Source organism: Suricata suricatta, chromosome 10, assembly GCF_006229205.1.
Source record: "Suricata suricatta isolate VVHF042 chromosome 10, meerkat_22Aug2017_6uvM2_HiC, whole genome shotgun sequence".
Lineage (NCBI taxonomy): Eukaryota > Metazoa > Chordata > Mammalia > Carnivora > Herpestidae > Suricata > Suricata suricatta.
The window spans coordinates 127,507,359-127,533,562 of NC_043709.1; the positions used below are offsets into that span (position 1 = coordinate 127,507,359).

A 26,204-nucleotide genomic window follows, 5' to 3' on the forward strand; every position below is an offset into this window, starting at 1 on the left:
ACCAGGTTTTTAATCTGTGCCGCAGTGCAGTGTGGGAGACCTCCATGGTGATTATCAACACAGGCATAGAAAGGCCACGGCTCGAGAGGGTCAGGGGAGGCCAATGCGGGGTGGGGTGGGGTTTGTCTCCACTGCTGAACTTGAGGCTTAGTAGGCAGATAGACAAAGGGAGGGCCGGGGGCATCGCTGCAGAGGGGATACAGCATTAGGGGTGTGTGGTGGGATGTCTGACACTTTGATGATGGGGGAGGGGGAGTGGAGTGTTCCACAGAGAGACATGTGCGACTGAACTGGGTCCTGGCAGCTGGTTTTGCCGTGGGTGTAGTCACATTTCCCGTGCGGTCTCAGGAGGCTACATGGGAGCGAGCGAGCAAGCCTGGAGGAGGTTAGGAAGCTGCCCCGAGTGTTCGGCCTAAAAGCAGTACAGTGTAAGACTAGGGAGCACTTGCAAAGAAAAGGTGATTGATTTGAGAGCTAATTGCCAAGTAAAGTTGGCCAGACTTGATAACTGTCTGAATGTGATCATAATAGTCGTAAGAAAAGGAGTACACATCCCTGAGCGTTTGCTGTGTCTGGCTTGTGCTTACACATTTCACCCGTGTTAACCTATGTAATTCTCACAGTAACCCTGAGAAGTGTGTTCCCTCTAAGTCCCTTTTTCCAGATGGGAAAATGAAGGCACAGGGAGTTGAAGTAACTTTGCTCCAAGTGACACAGCTGACTCAAGTCACAGAGCCAGGGCTTGAGTCCATGCAGACTGAATCCAGAGCCTGTGTGTACCCCAACCCAACAGTTTAAGAAGCTGTAACTTTTTTTTAAGTATGTTTATTTATTTTGAGAGAGAGCACATGTGCGCATGCCCATGAGTGGGGAAGGCACAGGGAGAAAGAATCCCAAATGTGGGGCTTGAACCCACGAACCAGGGCATCATGACCTGAGCTGAAATCAAGAGTCGGCCACTCAACTGACTGACCCACCCAGGTGCCCCAACAAGGTGTAATTTACCTGCCATGAAATTCACCCATATAAATGTACACATCAAGGGTGTTTTTTAGTAAATTTACACAATTGTACAACCATTAAAACAAACACGATTTTAGAACATTTCCATTACCTCGGAAAGATCTCTGTACCCATTTGCAGTTAGTCTCCATTCCTGCCCCCAGCCTCAGGCAACCACTAATCCCCTTTCTGGTTGGCCTAATCTGGCCTTGTAGAAATGAAATCAGACAATAAGTGGCTCTTTGCATACTTGTTGAGGCTCACCCATGTTAGCAATTCCTTCTTCCTGCCGCCTAGTAGCGCGCTGTGTGACTAGCGCATCGAGCTTGCTCACCAGCTGTAGACATCTGCGTTGTTTTCACATGCTGCTACGAGCATTTGATGCAAATCTTTGTGTGAACACGTTTTCATTTCCCTTGGGTGTATATCTAGGCGTGCTATTGCTGACGTTTATGTCAAATTTATGTTTAACTTTTTAAGAAAATGTCAGACTCTTTCCCAAAGTGTTTGCATCATTTTAGATTCGCATCGGCATTTCTCCACATCCTCACCAACACTTGTTCTTTTGTATCTTTTTTATTAGAGCCATTCTGGTGATATCTCATTGTGGCTTCGGTTTGCATTTCTTTAATAGCCAGTGAAGGTGAACACCTTGTCATGTGCTTATGCGCCATTCACGTGTCTTCTTGGGTGGGATGTGTGTGCAGATCTTTGGCTCACTTTTTGATTAAATTGTTTTCTTACTATTGAATAGTAGGAATTAATATATTCTGGGTACTAGCCCTTTTTAAGACATGATTTGCAAGTATTTTCTCCCAGTCTTAAAGTATCTTTTGTGTTACAAATATTTTTAATTTTAATGAAGTCCAATTTCTTCAGTTTTTTTTATGAATCATGCTTTTAGAATTGTATCTGTCTGCCTAACCCAAAGTCACAAAGGATTTTCTCCTTTGTTTTATTCTAGAAGCTTTATAGTTTCACCATTTGCATGTGAGTTTATGAGCCGTTTTGAATTAAGTTTTGCATATGGTGTGAGGTAAGGAGCTAAATTCATGTGACTATCCAGCGATCTTAGCACCACATGTTAAAAAAGACTGCTCTCTCCTGCTGAACTGGGGACCTTGGCACTGCTGTCAGAACTCACCTGACTCTGTGTGTGTGTGTGTGTGTGTGTGTGTGTGTGTGTGTGTGTGTGTAAGTTTTGAAATCAGAAAGTGTAAATCCTTCAACTTTGTTCTTTTTCACATGGTTTTGGCTATCCTGGGTCCTGTGCAATTCTCTGTATATTTTAAGATCAGCTTGTCGATGTCTGCAGGAAAAGAAAGGCCTGGGATCCTTGGTATATGTTGCTTTGAATCTGTGGATCAATTTGGGAAGAAATAACCATCTTAACAATGTTGAGTTACCAGATTGCCTCTACATTTATTCTGATCTTTAATTTCTCAGTGACGTTGTGGACTTCTTCTGTTAAGATGTTTCCTATGTGTCTTATTTGTCTTGCTCTCACAAGTGGGTTGTTCTCCTCAGACCCCGTGTGTTTCCCCCTCACTCGGTGCTGTCGAGGGGGGAGCAGGCGAGAAGGCTGATTTCGGCAGCGCAGAGAAAGGTGGGCGCAGGGGTGGCTGGCGGGGCCGCCATCTGATAGACAGAGTTGGGAGGTTGGAGCAGGCCAAGGCTGAGTGAGAAAATGACAGGTTTTGACGTGGAGGACTGGAGGACTTGGAGCTGACAGGTGGCGGTGTCTGACAGACAGCTGACCGTTCCAGAGAGATTTGGGACCGGCTTGCCGGCACGTGGGAGGTGAAGCTGTGCGAGCGCTCGTCTGCGGAGGATGGGGAGCCGGGGGGTCGCGAGAGAGGAGCGCGTGGAGGACTCGGAGCAGCCGTGGGCGGTCTCTGCGGGAGCTGGGCGCCGGGCACCGGCCGCCGGACTTGGCATCAGCGTTTCTGATGTAACACAGCGACGGAGTCCCCGCCCCCGATGTCATGGAGCCGCTGTTCCGATCCCATCCCTGCCCTGTAATGAAGGTGGTGTTGCGTTCACGGAGCCGTGAGTCGAACGGTTACTTTGTGTAAAGTGATCAGCACGGGCTGGCTGCACAGTAATCATTCTGAATGTCCCCTGGAATCCCCGCCACCACCATGCAAGGTGCAGTGACGGGCGGGCAGGGGCTTTGACGTCCTGCAGCTGAGAGTCCGCGAGGAGCAGGGGTCACAGGTGACCCAGGAGAGGGAGCCGCACAGGGTGGTGTGAGGAGCAGCCGTGGCTGGGAGCCGGGTGCCGGAAGGAAGCCCCCGGCAGGACAGCCTGGGGACCGGCAGTGAGAGGTGGGGTGGCTCTCGGCGGAGTTGATGCAGGAAGGGAAGGGCAGGTGCTGAAGGGGAGCCGGAGGGACTGGTGGGTAAGGGCAGGGCTGGTGGGGGGCGGTGTCTTTATTGGAAATCAGTTCTCACCATTCAGACACACTCCAGTACTCCTCCAAGGTGACCTTTGGCTTTATTCCAGCTTCCTATGTAATGTGTTCATGAGTATTAAAACCCCAATCCTTAAACTTAGTGTAACTCAGTTTTCACTTGAATTTGGAGGAAGATCAGCATACTCCGTGTGAGGCAGGCTGTACTGAGAAAGCTCCAGCACTGCCCGTGGGTATCGTTGACTTGGTCGAGCTCGTGTGTATGTTGCCCTGTGTCCTCATAGGAGACGTGATGCAGGGGTGGGTGCCTGCGGGCGGTCGAGAGGTTTCCCCCCTTGTACGCCCTCTGTGAACGTTGCTTCTCCAAAACCACGTTATTCTTGAACAGGCTCATAAGCTCCGCTGTAAATTCACAGTGTGCCTTTGGGCAGGTCACAGGGCCTCTCTGGGACTCGGTTTTCTGATCTATAGACCCTGGAGGTAGAAGTGCCCGACCCAGGGCCATGACGACAGTGGTCAAGGCCTGGAGACCCCTGCTCTCAGAGAGCTCATGGTCTTGGGGGGAAGGCCCATATTCATATGTGGTGACGACCTTCCCATGTGTGACAAGGACCAGGAAGGTGATCCCAGTGCGCTGAGGGCCTGTGATCATGACAGGCATGAAGATGACGCCCAGGGGGAACTGTGGCCTGAGTTGGACACGTGGACCACGCCCCGTTCTCTAGGTGCAGCCTGGGAGGAGGGAAAGCGGAGCAGCAAATACGTTCGGCCACTAACGTGAGGACAGTTTCATCAGCCACAGCTGCACCCACGAATAATACCCTCGGTGGAGTCACCTTTGAGAAGGGGGGAGGACGGGGGCCCTGTACGTTTGCAGTTCGGTGGAAAGGACTGGAGGGGCTCAACTCGGCCCCGCAGTCTGAGTCTGCCGCTCATCACTCATCGGCAGTGTGCTCCCCGGGGAGTCCTCTTCTCTGCTGGGGCTCACTTCCCTCAGCTGGCGGAAGCGGGCAGGAGAGCTAGGGAGGTGAGTAGGGGAGGCCTGAGTCGGTGGATCCCAGCCACGCTGCGAGGAAGAATCAGGGAAGCTCCCAGAAAACGATGCCCGGGCCCTCCCGGCCCGGAGCACTTACATCCCAGTCCCAGAGCCATCCTTGGGCAGGTCCAGAGCTGAGCCTCGAACCCCTGCAGCTCACAACGCAGGTGTCCAGGACACACGATGACAAGATGCATGAAGTGCTGACCACAGAGAAGGAAAGGCAGCCCCGCTCCTGCTGCCCCTCTTGTGGTGCGTGCGTCATTCTGCTACCAGGATGCCGCCTGAAAATTACATCAGGGCATTCCTATTTAGAGATTTCGAATGGTGTGATGGCTCAACTACACGCTTGGAGCTGTCTCAGTATTTCCACCAGTCTCACCAGACCTGCCACGTGAACCAAATGGGGAAAATGAGGTGTTCCCTGCAAAATTAATTCCTATAATGCACACATCACAGAGTGCCTGGAAAGCTCTAGAAATGAGTGTTAAGTGTTAGTATGGTGAAGGGGCTGATACTCTTATTTATAAAGAGCTTTTCTTTCCTTTTAGATTTGACAAGTAGCCCCAAATGGAATATGGGCAAAGAATATTAAAGAACGTGTACAGATAAAGAAGTCCAAAGTCATTAAACTTATTCTGCATTCCCACTAATTAGGGAAATTGATGTCCGCACCCTGCTAGTGAGAGGAAGATTGCATCCCCAAAATAGGCCGCTTTCCAGTACCTGCATCTCCCTGTTGTATTTATTCTTTGGTCCAGCAAAACTGCTTCTATGAACAGAAATACAAGTGGAAAAAATATATGTGAAAGGATCTCACAGTATTTCTAATAGAGAAAAGTCGGAAATAACTTAAACACCTATTAATAAAGAGTAGGTCAAATGTGGTGTGACCATATGAAAGAATACTGTTCACTATTTAAAAATAGGCAGGTAGGTTTACGTCTGCTGACATGGACACGTTTGTTGCTCGGTGGAAAAACCGCTACAGACAGTATTCGCGCAGCCCTTGCTTGCCCTTCCAGCTTCTGGCTTCCCCTCAAATCAGCCTTGCGGTGTTGAAGGTCATGGGAACGTTGGCAGCGGGGGCTGCTCACCATATCTTCAAGAACGATGGGCTATCTGGGAGGGCCATGGAGGTTCGGTTCGCGTGAAGGCTTTGAGGACCGTTAGGACAAACAGGGAAGACCTGATGTGCAGGTGCCTGAGATGTAAGAAATCAGCCAGGCAGAAGCAAGACCGGGAGGTGAGGAGGGGCATCCACCCCTGAGAGGGGGAGGGGGTTGTCCCAGGTAGGTGGGAGGAGGTGGGAGCGGAACAGAACAGAGACTCCCAACGGGGGTCACCGTTTAGGCTTTTACTGAAAATGAACACGACGGGGCTTTGGGTGGAACTCACCAAGTGTCGGTTCTCAACAGAGAGGCTGTCAGACGCAGTTCCTCCCCTTTGGGCACTGTTGTTTGCTCCCCGACTGGTCTTTCACTGGGGAAGGGGTGGGGAGAAGGGAGAAGGAAATCAGAGGGGCTCCTGGGGGCAGCCCTGAAAGGCAGGCGGGGGTCCCAGGCCAGGAGCCCCGCCACCAGCCCACTAAGCAGGAGCCGCCCCCTGGCTGGCCGAGGCTGCTGTGGCCTGAGGGCGAAAGGGCACTCTTGTTTCTACCTTCCAAGCTGAAGGTCAGTGATGCCCAGTGAGTGAAAGGCAGAAGTCTCAGAAGTGTGAAGACCTGGAAACACGGGGGAAGCCTGACGTCTCTCCTCCTGCTGCATGAGCCGGTGTTGGGTTTAAAGGCTTCTATTTTAAAGCCGGTCTGGGAAGCCGGTCTCTGCAGCCCCAGCAGCCCTGACGGGAAACAAGGGCAGGGGTTCTTGATACCAGGAGGACGCGGAGGGGGTCTTAAGCCTGGATTTGTCCCATAGTTTAAAATATCCCCGGGCGCTCCATTTATCCAGGGTAGCCTATTCCTTTGGATTTCGTGGATCAGTAAAATGTTCCCCGAGATTTGGCACCCTGTCCTAGGGTTGTCCATTTGACTTTTCAAATACGTTTATTAAAAATATGTTAATGAATATTGTCATGCACATGATGAGAAAGCATAAACTCAGAAAAAAATGGACAGTTCTTTACATTGAATATAGTTACCCTTTTAATATATTGACTTTTTTTCCTAGCACCTCCTCGCAGGTGGGGGAGAACTCTGTGGCCCAGCCCTGCTGTGCACACTAGCATTTAAAGGCCACTGAATTAGTGTTTGTTTCAATCCCAGATGATGTGATTAGACCGCGTGGTTTGTAGGAAATTAAATTCTTCAGCCAAACCAGATGCTAAGCTTCTGCCCAGAATCAATATGCTATTAGAAGTCCCGAAAACTAATAAACATACCATAACTATTAATTTATGGATAGTTTGTTGGCAAATAACCTCGGAGAAGGAATCCAGGCTTGAAACAGCTTTCGGAGCGCCAGATGGAGTGTGCGAGTCTAATCAGAGTTGTGAGAAGGGCTCTGGGCAGTGTGTTTTAAAAATTCACTGAGATCTAGGAGTTAAGTCTGAGATCTGCTGAGAGAAGCATAGAAAAGTAGAACCTGCCTGAAGCTGATACCTGAAATTATAACTCATGTAAAGAAAAGCAGGTGTTTTACAATGAAGTATGTTGATGACAAACAGGGACAAGGTACGTAGAATCTGGTCTCCTGGCGGCTTCACCTGGGCACAAGAGGCCTACAGGAACCTGGCCTCAGCAAGCAGATGTCCCCCATTTCAAGTGACAGAGCTGAACCCCTGTCCTGTCGGGGCACCTCCCGGGATGACGGGCCACACCAGTACCCAGCAGGCTGGAGCCGGGCAACCCCTATGGCTCTATTATGTGATGGGCAGTATACAGATGAAGAAACGAGCCCAGAATTGTCCAGTGGCTTGATCTTGGGCCCAAGACCAGAACTTGCCTTTCCCCACTATGGCTCCAGCCCACAGCAGAGGGAAAATAGCACCATTCCGAGGTGGGCTGTTCGTGCCCTGCCTGCCGCCAGAGAGTCCTCAGACTGACCGAGAGGAGGAAGGACACTCAGCCAACCACCACATCCAAGAAATATTCAAGAAATGGTATTTTGGCCCATTGAATCTGGGTGAAAAGATCTTAACAACATTTAAAGCTTAACTGCATTACTTTGTAGATTGGTCTGTGTAATAATGGCCTAAGTCACTATACGTTCATTCATTACAGTGTTACTGGATGCTGCTATGTGTCCCTTGGAATAAATGAGTGTCCATCAGAATAAAGGCACATTTCATTGACTACACTTCCGATTAAAAAAAAAAAACAATAATACCCTATTTGAAGTCTTCAGTACACTTGACTGGATTATTGCAATAACTTTCTTCTCAACCGCACAATCTCCAATGGTACCTTTCAAGCCCACTTGGACTAGGTCCTCCTGCTTTAGAGACCTTCAGAGGGTCCCTAAGACCATCACCCTGAACATTCATCCCTCAGCCTGGCTTTCACGGGGGTCCATGACATGCTGTCGGCTTCCTTTCAGCAGGGTTACCCAGTCTGTGCCTTCCGGATCCCCAGACCTCCCTGGACAGGACTCAGGCAGTGGTGGTTGTGGGGAAAGCAGGGCTGGGTGTTTGTGTGAGAAGCAGAAAGGGGCCTACTTGGCATAGGAGATCAGCGAGGAGGTGCCGCTGGGCTCTTAGCTTTGTGGACGGCTGGTTTCAGTGACTTGGTCAGTGTTCTAAACTCCACAGCACCCTATAGTGGGAAAGCACCTTCCACGGTGCCCATCACCAACCAAGCTATTGGCAAATAGCATGGTCTGCCTTTCATGTCCTCCACACACTTCCTGTCTCTTTTTTAATGCTTAGTACCCCCTCTTGTGTCAAAGACTCACCTCCTGATATCGCTTCTCCTACAAACTTTAACATGTTTATATTCAAATAAGGGCGTCAGATCTCAGTCATCATCCATCCAGTGGCTCAGATTTTTCATAGACCTTGCTTTCCTTAAAATTTCAAGTGAGAAATTTTTTAGGAAAGAGTTTTAACTGGAAGTTGGATTGCACTGTCTATTGCCCAAGCCACTGGTTCTTACATTTTTAATTTTCATGTGCATAGTAATCACCTGGGAATCTTGCCAAATGCAGACTTGATTCCACAGGTCTGCAATTTGCTCTGAGGTTCTCTCTCCCTGATGAGCTCCCAGATGTCAGTGCAGCTAGACTGGGGACCACGGTGAGTAACAAGGGTTAAGGCTTGAAGGGCAGTCAGGAAGAAGTTCAGGTTCCTGAGCCCCATGACACCCTACCCCAGAGGACCCAGCATTTTCTCGGGGCCAGAGGCAGCTGGCCAGTGTGGCTCTCAAGGCACGTAGCTGTTTGCCTCTGCAGAGCGTATGGGCGGAAACGAGATGGTGTGTGTCTTGTCCCTCAGCGTCTTTGCGGATTTCGTTCATTTTACAGACCAGCCCCCTTGGAGGCTCTCATCTGTCTGTCAGAGATGTTGCTTCTCAGCTATAGAAGGCAAGTTCTTGAGGAGAAGGGGTAAACCATGGCCTTTTGGGGGTTCCTGGAGAAGCTTCCAGCAAGTGGAGCAAGTGCCTATTGACATTTCCTCTCTCAACGTAAGTTTTCTTCCTTTCATACATACAGACAAGCCAAACCATTTGAGAACAAGTTCTTGGGTTTGTGACAGCCACCCCTCACTTCCTCCTCTACTTGAGTTTCTTCGGAAAAGGAAGATGATAAAATTTCGCTAACCTGAGCTGTAGCTGCAAGTTATAACCTACCTAATTCCTTAATTAAGCTATCAATTAAATCTGTGTCTATGCCACCTGCTATGCCTGGGCCTCGTGCCATGTGGTAAATGCCAACTCCGACAGACCCATCCCTACAGAACCCAGAGCTCCTGACACGTTTGTTCCCAGTAAATCTTTAGTTGTTGCTCTCCTGCTTTCCCCCATTGCTTTTTCCTGAGGTCGTTTTGGAAGCGCACACTGAGATAGGTTGCCGAACCCATTTGTCAGGCTTATGGGATTGCAGAATGTTGGACTTGGCCAGCAGATTTCAGCCGGGCCTTTTGAGGGCTATAGATTCCTCAACCTTTCTGTTGACCCCTTGGCAGGGAGAGTCACCTTTCTCGCCATAGAAGCCTTGAACTTCACCCCAGGGATGGGATGGAGGATACAGCTCAGGAAGAAAAAAAAGGGAGTCAAAGACACAGAGAAAATGAGTGTCCTCCAAAGGTAAGATCTATTGCAAACTTCTGTTCCCTCGATGGATGTTAAACAGGCATTTGCTGAGAGAATGAGGGGTGAAAAGGAGAAAAGCAAGAAGGAAAAAGCTGTTGTGTGTGAGGCACAGCAGTTTTCCTGCTTTCCCAGCAGCTCCATGTGGCTCCGAGACCTCTGCGGACGTCTCCTCCTGAGAAGGTGACCAACAGCTAGGCTCACGGGGTCATGCCAAGTCCCACAGCCGTAGAGCAGTCTCCTTCAGGTCGTAGTCTTCAGGTCTGGTCCCTATCAGAGCCTGGACTAAAACCCATAAATGATGACCCCCAACTCAGCAGGCTTTCTGATTTATCGATCTGTTGACACACGCAGGAAATGTGTACTCCACTGTGAGTGAGCCGTAGTAGTAGTGCCTTCACTCCAAGACCTTCCACTGACTCTGGGGCCTCCCTAAGCACTCCCATCCCAGAGAAGACTTGACCCCAAACTCTGCTCTGTTCCTCACCTTGGGTGAACATCTTTATCTAGAGGTTAACTCTGTCCCCATATTCAAATGAAGATGATGCCTGGGACCAGCAGAAGTGGGAGCCACACCCTAATGATGATTCCACTGTACCTGCACCAAGTGAAAGATGAAGAGAAGGGTACCCAAGGGGCTGCCAACCTTCCCTTCCTTACTGAAGGAGTACAGAAGGTCTCTCCATTTTAGTTTAGAAACCAAACAAGGATCCACACATGATCAGCTGGGATGGTTTCTAGATCACTTGAGACAAAGAAAGAGTACTCTGTATTCCCTCCCTTCCCCCTCCTCCAGTGAACATTTGTTGAGCATTTGCCATGTATTAGGCAGTGTTTCTAGGTACTGGGAAAACAGCAGTGCACAACAGGCCACACGTCCTCCAGGAGCTTCCATTCCATTCTAGAAGGGGAAACGAGGCAAAGTCAATACATAGTATGGTAGAGAGTGAGGAAGGCTCTGGTGGAAATGAAAGCATGGAGGAGGGTTAGCAAGCGTTGGGAGGGGTCACAGTTGTAATCAGGATGGCAAAGACCTCCCGGAGAAGCTGACTGAAGAAGCTGGGGAAACAAGCCATTTAGACATTTGTTAAGAGTCTTTCAGGCAGAAGGGACAGCAAGTGTACATGTTCTGAAGAAGGAACAGGCATGGTATGTTTGAGGAACCAAAGGAAAGCCAGTGAGGCTAAATCCAACGATGTTGGAAGAGGTGAGAGTTAGATGGGGTAGAGAAGTCCAGAACAGGGGCCAGATCATTAGATCCTGAGGTTGTTAGGACTGGGTTTTAATGTGAGAATGATCAGAAACCACCAGATTTTGAGAAGAAAAAAACAAAATTGATGTGACTTCTGTTTAAACATGCTCTTCCCTGCAGCTGGTCAAAAAGCCAGTCCAGCGGGTGCTCAGGGGAGATGGTAGCACATCTTGGCCGTGAACTAGGGGAGGTGATAAAAGCTTGGAAAAGGTAGGAGCAGACGGTGGTGAGAAGCGGTCAGTTCTGAATCTGTTTTGTGGACGGAAGCAAAATGCACTACCATTTGGTTGTGTGTGGAATCTGAAAGAAGGAAAGCAGACAGGGCGACTCCAGGTGTTTGGGGCGTCTTGATCAAGTTGAAGGACAATGTGCCATTAAGCTGGATGGGGAAGATGTGGGGGGCGCTGAGGGAATGTGAAGCGCTCAGAACTGGGTGGATTCAACTTGAGATAATATGTAAAGAGAGCAGGAAAAGCCTGCATTTATTGAGCTCTTCCTGTGTGTCACCCACTGGGGCGGAACCTTTCACCCACAGGGTCCGATTTAATCCTTACGACAGCACTACTGTCATCTCTATTTTAGAGATAAGAAAATCGGTAGCTGTGCTCATTCACAGCCTACAAGACCTCATGCAACTACAACAAAATAGATCTTTTCTGTTTATATTTTCTGTCCCAACTGCACAGCGGCGTGGTTGGTATCGGCTCATCACCCTGCTAATGAAGATAAGAGTCTTCTCTCCTTGCTTGTACTCAACAGTGAGAGATTATCAGCTTTGTTCTGCTTCTGGAGCCTCCATAAACACCAGAGTGAGTGAGCGAGGAAGCATGTGGACCCTGTAGGCACCAGCCAGCCCCGCCTGGACTGGCCAGTGCTCCGTGCTCCTGCGGGGAGAAGCCCAGGGGTGGAGTACCCACCAGGCTCAGGGCGGGCCGTGGGAGAGCAAAGCTGGACGAGTCAGGGGGCCCTAGTGCTAATGTTGGCAACCAAGTGACCAGCTGGGCTGCTTGAGACACTACAAGTGTCTCAAGTAGAAAATAGGAGTCAGCGCTGAAGAAGGGGACAGCATGAAGAAAGGGTGTGCAATAGGGGAGGAGCAGTTCAAGGTCAAGTCCACAAGACCAGGTGTGCTCAGGTGTGCCTTGGTCTGTGGGCTCCGTCATCTGGGGAGGCTTCAAGAGGCCAACCATGTGTGTGCTGCGAAAAAGAGAAGTAAAAAGGGTGCCAATTGGGCCCCATCCAGGGAGTGTGTTAGTTACCTGTGGCCGAGTAACAAATCACCCCGAACTTGGTGGCGTAGAACGACCACCAGAATGGACATTTATCATCTCACAGGGTTCAGGAGCAGCCGAGGGCGTCTAAGAGGACTTCTCACGCCTGGGAGCTCCGTCTCCTCCAGCATTTCTCTGTGTCGTCTTCACTCCTGGTCTGTCCAGCAGGGTGTCTTCCTGTTAGTGGCATTCCTGTGTGGCAGCTCAGGTGTCCCCAGAGCCAGAGCGAACCAGGAGGAAGCTGTACCCCTTTCCTGAGCTGTCCTGCTGCAGTCTGTCAGGAGCTAGTGCCCCCAGCTGGCCCTGATGCACCGGGAGGGGCAGGTTTCATACCTACACAGAAGCCTGTGACGTAGTCTGGGGCTTTCCCAGTCACGCCAGCATCCGTGGGAAGTTTGTTGGTGTGTGCAGTGTTGGATGTGCGGAGGGATGATGTGACACGCGGACAGGTGACTCAGTGTTCTGAGATTAAATCCTACGTCTCTGTGGCTCCCAGGAGGTCCCCATGCCTAGAAACACCGTTTCCTGTGACTCGGGGTGGCTCATACCGAGTCGAGGGGAGGGTAGTGGTCCCACAGGGGTACAAGGCAGTGTGAACAGGAAGCTGGGAAGAAAGAGGCCTTGACTCTGGCGTGCCTTTGCTTTGTGATGCCACAGCAGAGAAGTCCTGTTTCTGAAAGACGGTGGTCTTCCAGGGGCTAGAATGCTGGCCGCCACTGTTTCTGGGACTGTTAATAGCAATCGAATCCTGGCGCCACCAGACTCTGATGCTACTGACCCCGGTGTGACCAGCACTTGGGGTTCCGTGTGCGGAAATTGGACTGTAGATAATTGTTTTGTTAGAGGGGGATTGGGAGGCTGCACACATTCAAACGTATTTCCAAGCAGTTTTCAAAAGCCTCCTGTAAGGACGCTGGTCGCGCCACGCGGTGTTTGCCCGATGCCAGCTCATTAGGAAAACCCGCTCCGGGCCTGGCTTGAGTGAGCCCGGGGAGGGATCAATGGGCTCGCTGTAGCTGGTGCGTTGCAGCTCCCCAGCGTCAGTCGCCGTCTCCTTACCCTCGATCGAGTTTATTCTGTGCACAGACTTGCTGAAGGCCACCCGTCCTGCCGCCGTGTCAGGCCATTTCCAAAGTGTAGTCACAGTCACCGCCGGGGTCCTCATCTGCTCCGCAGAGCAATTCGGAGGAGCCTGGCTTTCTCCAGGAGTGATTCCTGGGACCGTTTGGCATCGTTTGCAGTTGGGTCCAGACACCACCCCTGCGGAGTCCACCTGGGCTGGACTGAAGAGCTGCTGACCCCTGGGATTCCCCCTGCGAGTCTGGTGCTCCTGACCCCCTGGCCGGAGGCGGGGCCGTTGCGAAGGCGGGGCCCCCAGGCAAGCATTTCTTAGCATGTGATTGATAGGATGTCAGGCAAATATTGCAAGTGTTATGAGAAAGTAAGTTAATCAGTAAAAAAAAAATGAAAGAGAAAGTAAGGAAATAAAGTTGGAAAATTGGGCTCAATGTAAGTAGTTTTTGTTTCTTTTGAAACAGGAGAGGAGCACCTGGGTGACTGGGCTGGTCCGTTAAGCAGCCAGACTCCTGATTTCAGCTCAGGTCATGATCTCACAGTTTGTGGGTTCGAGCCCCGCACTGGGCTGCACTGACAGTGACCAGATGGGTCTCTCTCTCTGCTCCTCCCCACTCAAAATAAACAAATACACATTAAGAAAGAAACAGGATTTCTCAGAGCCTTTAAAATGCCCCCGTGCATCGTCACTGTCCAAAAGGAGATGTAGTATTTTCCACACCTTATTTGGCCAGTAGGACCATCTCCCTGTGATCACCTTGGTGACCTAATATTCCAGCGACAACTCTGGGGATATGGTGTCCTAGACCAGAGCTGATGAAAGCGTGGCCCCCGGACCACAGTAGGGGAAGTCCAGAAATTGAGAGCAAGCTTTTAGAAACTTTTATAGCAAATGCAGAGAGTCATTTTTATTGCCTGTTGAGCCTAATAACAATGTTGAGGTGGGCTTCTATTTTGTATTTCTTTGTTTTCTTAACTTTAGGTTCCTGGTAGTTCATTTTTAGGGTACTTTCCAGAAAATATCAGTCCTTCCCCCTCATAATCTGAGAGCATCCCTACCAACATCTAGGTCTTTCTGGCATCAGGTCAAGAGCACAAGGCTTACCCCAGATGTCTCCGGACCACCTGCTAGCACCCTCTGCCAATCCAGGGCGGCTGTCCCTGCCTGATAACAATTTCCTCAGACCCCTGCCATTTTGGAGTCTCAGGCCTGGGTGCCCGGAGCAGTCCGTCCACCCCGTGGCCCCGAACCAGGCAGGTTGTGCCTTGTCTGAAGAGAAGTTGAGGAGGGGACAGAGGGCGACAGCTGTCACCCCACACGACCCGCCGCGCGCAGCCCTGCTCACGGGTGTGTCACCCTCCCGCCCCGGGAATACTGCTGACAGCTCTTTGAACGCTGAGGGAAGTACGGCAGGCTTTCAGGAACGGTAACTTCCCGCCTCGGAACGGGAGGCACGGGAGGGTTTACGCAGCTCGCTTTAGGCAGTGCTCGGCTTTTGTCCCCCCTCATCGGCGGTCATGTGGGGTTTTCCCACAGCTTTCTGGAGTGTTCTTCAATAGAGACTCCGGTCTTTTAAAAACAGTAATTTTGGTAACAAAGGTAATTACTTTAATTGGAGTTCTCTAAAGGTAGATCCTTCTCGCCTACCTCGTCCTAAGATGTGAGGCACAATGTCATCCATTGCGTCACCCCAAGTCAGCGCGGTATTATTTCCTCTTTAGACCTGTGAATGGGCATGGGAGGAGGGGAGTCAAAGATCTTCCAAAACTCGCTAGTTTTTAGGCTAGAATAACCACAAGTAATTTGTCCTTGTTGCCAGGTAATGGTAGATAATCAGCTTTATGTGTAGAAAAATACACACGTTGCCTATGGCTGGGCTCTCCAGTTAGGCCTTGCACAGAGGATTAGAACTCTTAACGCCCCGCGGGGCTCTCCTGCTCCCGGGCGCAGTCTGTCCGGCTGTCGTGTTTCCGGGGCCTGTGTGGTTATTCGGTGGCATCCGTCAGCCCTACCTAACCCCCTAAATAGCCACATTCTTTAGCATAGTTGCTCGGTACATGCTTCTGGGAGCAGGCCAAGTGTCCCACCCTTCCCGTTCAGTGGGAAGCAGGTGAGGGCAGAGGAACCCCATGGCTGTGGGGCCGGGGAGCTCAAGGCGACCCCTGTAGTGACCAGGGTTCCCTCGGGCTCGACTGGATGACTTCGCCTATGACCCACAGGACGGGAACGGGCCACCCTCTGGCTCTCAGACTTCTGGCTGTGTTGCATTGTGACTTTCTGCGTGGTGTTGGGTGTGACTGCTGTGGAATGTCTCCGTCACACACACATGGAGCGGAGGAGGCCCAGGAAGCTTGGACTTGGCTTCTGCAGCTCCTTCCGGATTGCGGGGAGCAGAAGCAAGTGACTTGCGTTCTGTGATTTTTGTTCGTTTTCATGTCCTTACTTTGCTCCTTGTCCACGTTTTAGGCAGGTAATAAATATAAATGTTTCCTCCATAATTTCCTTCCCTTTCTCTCCCTTCCCTCCCTCCTTTCTTCTTTTTTCTTCCTTCCTTCCTCCCTTCCTTTTCTTTCCTTTCCTTCCTTTTCTTTCTTTCTTCCTCTTTCTTCCTTCCTTCCTTTCTTTCTCTTTCTTCCTTCCTTTCTTTCTTTCTCTTTCTTCTTTCTTTCTTTCTTTCTTTCTTTCTTTCTTTCTTTCTTTCTTTCTTTCTTTCTTTCTTCTTCCTTCTATCTATGTATCTGTCATCTATCTTTTTATGCATCCTATACCTATATCAATATTTATCTATTGTAGAGGAGGAAGAATTTTCCTCTACCCTCTTTAGGTCTGTGGCTGGGTCTGAGAATTGAATTTAAGCTTAATTAAATACTCGCATATATTGGGCACCTGGGTGGCTTAGTTAAGTGTCCAACTTTGGTTCAAGTCACGATCTTGCAGTTCAAGAGTTTGAGTACTGCATCGGGCTCTCTGTCAGAGCAAAGCCTACTTCAGATCCTCTGTCTCTCTCTGCCCCTCCCCTGCTCATATGCTTGTTCTCTCAAAACTAAACATTAGGAAATCTATATTTGCATATACGTGGGAGCCTCTCAAGGTAATGAGGACCTGAAGATGTGACCAGAACAGGAAGAGTTCATACCTTTTAGACAAAGAGACAATAAATTTTTATTTATCAGAAAGACAAAGGGGTTTGGGCTGGGAGTGCTAACTTGTGAAGAAGTGTCTAGAAAGATACAGGTCTATTGAACAATATTTGAATGTATGGATCTTTCCACGTCCATTTCCCCGTCTCTGGTGATAAGAATGTTCCTTTCCTCCTGGAACAGGAAGGGCACTTTCCTGTGTGAGTTTTATCTCTTGCTTTTGGGAAGAAAAAGGAGGGTCCAGGTGTCTTTCTTACACCTGCTGTTTCTTCAGTTCTTTTAATTCGAAATAATCTATGTGCCAAAGTGGCCTCCTTTGTGGTGATATCCTCTGAATTCCTTCATCATCGATTCTCCACCTATCTCTCTGTCTGCCTACCTGTATACCCACCCGTCCACCCATCTTCACCTCTAGCTCTGCCTGCCTGTCTGCCCATCCGTCCATGCATGCATCCATCCATCCATCTATCCATCCATCCTCTCTACCTGTAGCTCTGTCTGCCTGCCTGTCTATCCATCCTTCTGTTCATCCATGTATCCATCCGTCCTCTCCACCTGTACATCTGTCTGCCTGCCTGTCCATCCATCCGTGCACCTGTATCTGTCTGTTTTCCTGTCTACCCATCGTCTGTCCTCTGTCTCATTCATCAACAGCCTCCATGTCCAGGGCTCACATTTTGCGACCACATTTTAACTGCACTTCATCTTTCTATGAATTCCCCAGCTGCTTGCTAATGTTGTGAATTGTTAACCCTGGGTCCCCTCCTTGCCCAGGGTCTCCATCTCCTGAGATCTCTCAGAGGTCTGATTTAGAAGTGTGGTATTGAATGCATGCTTTGTCATTGGCCCAGGACAATGACTGGTCTCTCTCCCTCAGGCTGCTGTCCTTATTAGCACATTGGCCTTGGCACCTGGCACTGAATTTCAGGCACAGGATAGGCTTTTCCCTTAAATGCCTGCCCCATGACAGAAGCCAGCCTGTGCTGACGAGCTAGGAACAGAGGGGGAAGGAGATGCAGCACGGGTGAGGGGTAAGCCTACTGGATATGGCTTCTTTTAGAGTCTCTAGGTGGGTCTGTTCTGTACAGGGCTCTCTCGCACATGCCTTCCAAGTGGCCACCTTCCTCCACCAGGAAAGCTTTGTGCACAGCCTTAACTCTGGGTCCAGCCCAGCTGTTCAGAGGCCCAGAAAGAATGCCTGGCTCTCCCATCAGAGGCTGGCCCCACTGATCCTTCTGTCCTGTCTCATGACCAGCCCATTCCCAGGAAGACCGACAACAAAAATGGCCCCTCTGTTGGAGGCACACCCCTTTGGCCCCAGGACCGCTCCCTGGTCTTCTGGTCCTTGACAGAACTGGTCCCTCAGAACGTGATCACCCAACACGAGCCCTCCCTGGGCCTCGAAGCTTAGGGTCACCGAGTACCCAAAGGCTACAAGCCCCACCCGGGTTCCCTGCTCTGGACTTCGTTTTTCCGTTGTGGAGGAGTTCTCCAACCCTGTCCAGCCTCCCGCAGACCCATCACCCCATAGGCTGCTGGTACGGTCACTGCAAACCCAAATTCTCAGCCCCTTGCCGACCAACTAATTCTTTTTTCAGGTACATTTTTTCTGCCATTTACCCTGCACAGAACATGGAGCTTCTTGGCCCCAACCATGCATGTGGAGGACAACAGACTCAACAAGACACCTGGTGAGTATTTGCTTTACATTTAGTCATCAAAACTGCACGTGCTGGTTCTGTCGTGGGATTGTCGAATCCCACGGCCAAGAAAGAACTCGAGACGGTGTATGGTGTGACACAGTAGGCTTATGTAAGTGACGCAGGGACAGGACCTGTGGGCAGAACGGGCTGTCCTTCTGCTGTGTGAGGCTGTGTGAAGCTGGTGGTCATATGCTTAGTGCTCAGCTGGGGGAGGGGGGGAAGGGATGTACGGGGAGCATTAGATCATAAATATCTTCCTCAAATTTCTACTCGGAAAACTGATTTTGCAAGATTTCTCTGGTGCTTATCATTTAGCTCGATGTTAACTACTGGCGAGATTTATAGGCAGTTATGAGACCCTTTAAGAAATGGCAGGCAGGGGCCCTTGGGTGGCTCAATCGGTTAAGCGTCGGCTTCGGTCAGGTCATAATCTCACGGTTCCTGGGTTCGAGCCCCACGTCAGGCTCTGTGCTGACAGCTAGCTCAGAGTCTGGAGCCTGCTTCGGATTCTGTGTCTCCCCCTCTCTAACCCTCCCCTACTCACGCTGTCTCTCAAAACTAAATTAAAAAATTTAAAAAAAATTTAAGAAATGGCAGGCAGTACCGATTTGATCCTTGTTGAAACTGCGCAGGCTCTAGGTCAGCCTTCTGGGCTAAAGGTGAGTGCCGTCTTGCTTCCGCCTCCCGTCCCCCATCAGTTTAAGGGGGAATTCATTTAAGGAATTTGTGTAATGGTTCCTTTCAAAACAAGGAATCCATCGGCCCCAAAGGGGAATTCACATTTCTTCTTTTATTGGGAAAATACTGCTTGCAGGTTTAAAGTGATTTTGAAAAAAGGTAACCAACGGAACCCAAGACCCGCACGTAGGGCACTCCGTGGGCATCCTGCGTCTCCCTTCCTTTCTACCTGTGCTTCTGCCCGCCTTTCGATCAGCTAACAGCTCCTCCCCGCCAGAGCTGCGTGGAGACCAGGCTCTGTAGGCCGGTGCCTCGCGGCTTGCCCGCAGAAGCTCTGACCCCAGGCCCTTCCCCGGCCATCTGGGCCCTCTCTCCCCGCTCGCTCCTCACGCCTGCCAGAGGAGGTGCTCCTTTCTCAGTTCCTGACGCGCAGATGCTGGTTAAGAAAAAGTATTGAAAACTCGGAAATGAGACCAACAGGCGAGGGGCATGCCCGCATGGCCCTCATGCAGTGGGTCTGCCCGAGGGTCATCTAACTGTGTGAGGCCGTCGTTCTCCACCCCGGGCCCCCGGGGGACATTCGCGACATCTCCAGACCTGTTGGGGTGTCGTGGCTGGTGGGGCGCGTGGGGGTGGTACTGACAAGTAGGGGGCAGAGGCCCAGATGCTGCTGTCTCACCACGCACCCCACCTCTGACAGCAGACAACTACTCCGCTCCCTGTTTTCTGTCAATTGAAGGTCTCGGAAGTTCTGTATGGACTTCAGGTTTTTGACTGACACAAAGGAAAATCACTTGTTTGGTGGAAAAGATAACCCAAAGGTGGCAGTTCCTTCCTCTCTAGGACATGGACCCGTTTCGTGTTATTTTGTATTAACCTGGCACTCAGATTCTCGCGGCTCTTCAATAAATTGCCCATGAATATCCAGTTCCTCAAATGCTCTTGGAACTGGAGTGCTGGCTTCATCATTAATTAATGACCTGACTGAGCTGTCTAATGTGTGTATTTCAATCCTGTAATAGCTGTCTGTTGCTGGGTAGCACACCACCCCACACCTCAGCGGCTTAAACCAATAATACGCATTTATTATTTTACATGGCGCCCGTGGGGCCAGGCCTGAGGAGCATTTTAGAAGAATCTCGGGGCTTCGATTCTCTCACGAGGTTGCAGTAAAAACGTCTGGTGGAGCTGAGACCATCCAAAGGAGGCCACAGGTCCACTCCAGGGGACAGCTCCCGTACAGGCGTGGGAAGTCCATGGTCATGTCAGCGCAGGCCTCAGTTCCTCACCAGCGGGGACTTCGCAGAGCCCTGCCCGAGTGTCCTCACGGCACGAGCCCCGGAGCCCAGGACCCGGGAGAGCAAAGGGAAAGCCCCGAGGTTAGAGGCGCGTTGGAGGTCGGGCACTTCGGGTCTGCGGTTTGCGGTTCTGCGGGTCACTCCTATTCCCCAGGGGAAGGACAGCACAAGCCTGAGAATGTCACAGGGTGGGATCGTTCGGGGCCATCCTGGAGGCTGGTGCCACAGTCCGCCTCTGACCTGCAGCGAGGCATGGCCTGCCGCGTGCACAGCGTGCCCAGGCCCCCCGAGGCCCCTCCTGGTCGAACATCAGTTTACCCAAACCAGGTCCATCCTGACGAGGCTCCTGGAGCCCTCAAACCCAGGTCTTTTGGATCTGAAATGTGTGGGCCAGAGACACAAGGTATCTGTCCCCTGCCGCACTGGACAGCAGGCAATGCCGGGACAAGCGTGGGGTGCTGCTGTGGGCCCCCACCACCCCCCGTGTTCGGTGAGGCTGGAAGGCGGGCTGGGCGGAAGTCACTGGTTCAGGGCGCTCTGAAATGGGGGTAGTTCCTGGGGATAGTTTTCCACGGCTCCTGTGGGCCTCTGTTCCTCCCTCCGAGCCGTCCTTCCTTGTCCTGGGGGCCTCCTTTCCTGAGCCCGCTTCCCACCGGCACCGCGCCGCGGGCCCAACGGCATCTTTTCAGCGTGTGCTCACTGTCCCTTGGGCCCCAGCTGGCCACGTGTCTTCCGCTGCCCTTTTGTACAAGACTTTGCGGGGGTCCTGTGAGCCTTCGCGGGGCGTGTCCCATCAGAAACCGAACACCTCCGCAGCAGCATCAGGCCTGCAGAGGACAGTTGGCTCAGCCCCTCGTAGGCGGCCTTTGCTATTTGTTACAGCTCAAATCCAGTCACACTCCTGGATTCATCTAAACCAGATTTTCTGGCAGCGCCCTGCACTTGTCTTTGGCCTGGAAGTCCTTTCTTCACTTTGACACCACTTGGCATCTGGGAAGGTGGAGACTCTCCCAGACCAGGACGCCTGGCTCCCTTTTTGTGTAATGGCCCTGCCTGTAGCTCACGCCTCCCTCTCGCCTTTCCCCAGCGCAGCAAGAAGCCAGGGGACGCCTCCCGAGCTCTGTCTGCACCGTCTCCTTGGCCAGATGTCCCCGTGAGTGGGCTCCCTTTCTCCTTTCCCTGCTGCCTCAGGCTCCGGTCCTGGTGGGCTTCCTGCCCCTGCTGTTTCCCGTGCGGGTTTTCTCTCTACCCGAGGCCCCTCCGAGTCCGGCTCCACCACCGGCTTCCAGACCACAAGCGAGCGCGCCTCAAACGTCCTCAAACTTACCTGGAACTTTGACACCAAGAGATGAGGGGTCCTTCTTGGAAAACCTGCTCCTACCGTCTCCCTGAAAGCCTCCTCCCTTCCCTTCCAACCCTCTCCTTTTTATTTTTTCTCCTCTCTCTCTCTCTCTCTTTCTCTGTCTCTGTCTGTCTGTCTCTCTCTCTCTCTCTCTCTCTCTCTCTCTCTCTCCTCTTCCTTCATAGGGTTGGGGGTGTGATTTGTTGATCAGATACACATTAGCCTTCTTGTCTTACCCAGAGATCACCGCTCTGAAGGTTCTGGCCGAACACGGAAGCCACAGCAGTTCCGCGTCTAGTATGGGGGACGTGGGGGTCCCTGACGAGGGGAGTGCGGAGCATTCTTGCCAATAAACGTGTCACACTGTCATCTAGGGCCTGATCCTGCTGCGTACCCTGCCAGGTGCGATTCCATTTCAGCGCTTTCAAGCCGCATGGAGCAGGCTTGCTGATGAGAATACAGAAAGGTCATGTAATTATCTCAAGGTCACACGGCTGCGGCGGAGCCAGGATTTGAAAACAAGTCTTGCATGGAAGCACATGACATGTCTACCGTAGTGAATAGCAGGCTGTCTAAGGGGCCGCTCGGTGTTTGCCCGGGGGGTGAGTGGGTCTCTCTGAGCCGGTTCTGCCGCTCCCCCGGGCTCTGCGGTGGAGACACCAGGGGGGACTTCGGTGAGACCGGGGTAGGAGCACACTGCTGCCCGCGGCAGGTGCGCACGACGGAGAAGGTCGGCTCGATGCCAGTGACTTCTTAGACCCATCAGGCTGACCAGATGTACCCTTGCGGGTAGCAGGCCACATGGGGATCAATCCACACGGGGATCAACTCAGGTGTTCCTTCTCTGTAGCCGTCAGCGCGTGAGTCCAGGCATTTGCAAGCAACCTGTGACCCCCAAATACAGTGGCTGCTGCCGCCCCGGCCCCAGCCCCCATCCCTCCAGTCTATCACATGGGCCCTTGGAGTCCCACCAAAGGGGCTTGTGCCGCCCCATCGTGGCCCTTGCTGGAAACAACTTCCCTCCCCACCCCATATGCAGGAGGGAGCAGCCCCCGCTGTCCGGCCCTGTCACTGATGGCAGCCTCGGCCAGAGAAGGGCCAGCAGGGTGGAACTTGTTCATCTGCACCCTCTGCTCCTGCCACCGTACATGGAGTCATGACAGCCCACTGTGCTGAGCTGTGTGACTTTGGCCAGGTGACTTAACCTCTCTGGGCCTCCACAACCTCACCCACCAAATGGGATGCCAACTGCTTGAGAGTACCATGAGGGTTAAATATCAAAGTTTGTGGTGCCGTTTGGACAAACCAGAGGGACAAGGAAACTGTGTTTCACAGAGAGGGATAAGGAAAGAGGTTTTTATTTGGGAAAAAGTGGTGTTTGTGAGTGTGAAAAAAATTGGCGTGCCTCAGTGTGATGCAGGAAAACCGTGAACTTCCGTGCCTCCCCACCGCCGAGGAAGGGGAGGGTCCCTCCGGACTCGCGTCATGTGGTCTGCAGATCGTGTCACTTGCTCGGTCCGCACTGTGGACACAATGCTGGTGTCCTCCACCAAATCCCCGTCCGAGGCGATGGGAACAAGAGGTGGGGCTTCGGGCCGTGACTGGGCCATGAGCAGAAGGATTGGCGACCCTCTCGAGAGACCCCGGAGAGCCGCCTGCCACCCCTATCCGGTGAGGACAGCACGCAGGCAGGACGCGGGCCCTGGGGCTTGGTCTTGGACGTCCAGCCCCCGGAACTGCAAGGAGCGAACGCTTGCTGTTGGGGCCCCCGGCTGGTGGTGTTTGGTCACCGCAGCCCAAACGGACTACCCTGGTCCTCGTGAACTCGTTTTGAACACAGGCCAAAGCAGAGATTTCCTATCAAGATATTCCTGTGATCCAGAAGCAGCCCCAGACCTTAAGGTTTTCTGAAGAGGGGGAGGGATGGCTACATTTAATTTGTCGTCGCGGTGCCTCAGTTTCTTTACCCACAAGCTGGAGGCTCGGACTCTGTTCAAGCTGGCCCCGTGAGGATGATGGGCCGCCATTCCAAGGGCGGGACCGCCTCCTGGTGGCCCCTCGGTGTTCTTTCCGTTTGCCCTGCATGGGTCTCTTCGACCAGAGTGGCACAGACACATAGGAAGTGCCCAGGGAAGCCACCGAGACTCTCGCACGTTTATTTCTTTAAAAAAAAATTTTTTTTTAACATTTGTTTCTGAGAGAGAGAGACAGAGACAGAGAGAGCGCGCAAGCAGCGGGGCAGAGGGAGAGGGAGACACAGAATCCGAAGTAGGCTCCAGGCTCCGAGCTCCGAGCTGTCAGCACAGAGCCCAATGAGGGGCTCGAACTCACGAGCTGAGCTGTGAGATCATGACCTGAGCCGAAGTCGGCCGCTTAACCGACTGAGCCGCCCAGGCACCCCTCATAGGTTTATTTCTCATTCTGCCTTATCTTTCTCATGTCCTTCCGCCACCCAGTGCTCCTGAAAGGAGTCAGGGACTCCTGTGTTCCAAAACTCTGCCCCCTTCCAGCGGCCTTAATGGAACCTCTACCCGTCCGGCCACCTCTGGGTCTGGTTTGCACACACTGTTTCAGTTCATAAAATAAAATGTGTATTTGGGCACTTGGTCTGAAAGGTGTGCTTGCAGGTGAAGAGAAGACCCCCAACCCCACTGCTACACACACACACAGAAACCCACAATGTCAGCTCTGATTCTATTGCAAATCATCCCTGAAGCTTAACCAAGCGCTCTCACGCAGCCTGGACATGGGCTTTCCAGGGCCGCCAGCTCTCCGAAAGAGCCATTAATATGTGCACTTGTGCACCTCCTTTCTGCAGGATCTACTCTGTGTCAAATCCACCGCTGGGTGTGTGCTGCGTCCGTGCTGAACCCAGGGATCAGAATCCCGCAGAGAGTTTCAGAAGCACTGATGCAATTAGGATGCAAATATATACACGTTCCAAGTAGGACATACATCGTGTGTAGCCTCTCTGAGGAGAGTTAGACTCAAGACCCAGTCTGTTGAGGCAGGTGGGGGTTGGGGTGGCCAGCACGGATGTTCTGAGCTGCCAGGAGCTTGGGGAGACATGGCCCTGTCTCCGCCCCTTCCCCCTCCCCCCACCACAGCCGGGCAGGAGCAGGAGCCAGTGGGGAACCAGGTGCAGCTGGTGGTCTCGGTGCAGCTCAGAGTCGTGAGGCTGGGCTGGATGCTGCAGGAGTTCACGGCCACAGACCTCAGACCTAAAGTTTCATCACCTTCTACCAAGGGCCTCAGGCAGGGGCCCAAGGCAAAGCACACCCAGGACCCCAAGTCCATCAGCAAGGAGGAGAAAAGGGCACCGTGGCTGGACTGGGCCATCAGCCCTGTCCCACTGGAGACTGAGAAGAAGTGCGTCTGGGTCCAAATGAAGGGCGATCCCCGCTCCTAACAGACGCAGCCCAGCCTGGTGAGGAGGCCGGCAGGTGGAGGTGGGGGGAAGAAGGCATGTCCCTTATCCCTGGGAGGGGCTAGGGGGAGGCGTCCCTGTGTCCTTGCAGAATCAGTGAAGCGAGAAGGTCAGCTCTTGTCCCCGGAGAGAGATCAAAACGGGCGTTAATTAAAGCCAAGGACACACTTTACATCAGGCCTCTAACCCGCAGGTCCCGCTCGGTGCGTGACCGGCCCTATGGGAGAGAGACACCGTGGTCACTTGGTGGCATCCCATTTTTGTGTCACCGGAGAAACTAAGACCCAGCAGATGCAGTCCCTCTCTTGTTTCCGTTGGCACGTCATCTGTGCAGCCCACGTCTGTCCCTGTGTGTTCCGCCTGCCACACGGGAGCTGGGCCCTGAGCGTTTGCCCTTGGCCAGCCTCAGGGATGCCGCCCTTCCGGCAGGTGCTTCGGAGCTGCTGGCTGCTTCGTCCTCCAGCCTGGTGTCTCTGAGGAAGGAGGATCCCAGCCTCGGGATGGGGTGGCCCGTGACCCGGCCCACGTTCCCTCCTGTCCCTTCTCGCTCCGCCATGATGTGATCTCGCCCTTGCTTCTGCCCCTTCCGGACCCCACCCGGTCCTCATTCAGCCTTTCTGTCTTTCCGCTAACACTTCCATATATTAGGTGTTCCCGTTCAAATAACCGGGCATCTGTTTCTTCTGCCTGGACCTCGACTGATACTCACCCCTTCCTTTACTGCAGAAAAATGAAAGTCCAGAATAAATCCTCCTTTGTTCCTAGTGCTTTAAAGAAATGACATCCTCAAAGAAAGTGTGGCCCCCACCCTTCTCCTCTTTTGCATATTGGGTGGGTTTGGAGTAAGCTGATTGTTTAGACCATGGAGGGCGGTAGGTGTGGAGACAGAATTGGACTCTGTCTTCCTGCTGGGATTCTGAGCTGGGAGCACCCATGGCTGGGCATGAAGTGTGGCAGAATGCAGCCATCACAGACAAGGAGGCAAAGGAACGTTCTCTTTCTGCCCATCATTCAGCTGAGCCCCCTTCTTCAACTTCACGGTTGGCTAGACGAGCCAGTAAATTCCTCCCTGCCTGCCTCCCTCCCTCTTCTCTCCCCACCTCCCTCCTCCCTCCCTCCCTCCTCCATCCCTCCCTCCTCCCTCCTCTCCCTCTTCACTCTTCTCCCTCCTCCCTCCCTCCTCCCTGCCTGCCTCCCTCCCTCCCCTCTCTCTCCCTCCCTCCTCCATTCCTCCCTCCTCCATACCTCCTCCATACCTCCCTCCTCCCTCCTCTCCCTCTTCACTCCTCTCACTCCTCCCTCCCTCCTCCCTCCCTCCTCCCTGC

At 52.2% G+C, this 26,204-nt stretch overlaps 1 long non-coding RNA gene across 1 annotated transcript in view; it reads left to right on the forward strand.

Moving 5' to 3' along the window:
* Positions 1–8,901: 8,901 nt before the first annotated feature.
* The window catches only part of LOC115304427, a 25,997-nt gene continuing 8,694 nt past the window's right edge, over positions 8,902–26,204 (forward strand). Inside the window, exons 1-4 of the long non-coding RNA XR_003914427.1 lie at positions 8,902–9,069; positions 9,570–9,690; positions 11,632–11,754; positions 18,030–18,122. This is a non-coding gene — a long non-coding RNA (uncharacterized LOC115304427). The remainder of the gene's footprint in view (positions 9,070–9,569; positions 9,691–11,631; positions 11,755–18,029; positions 18,123–26,204) is intronic.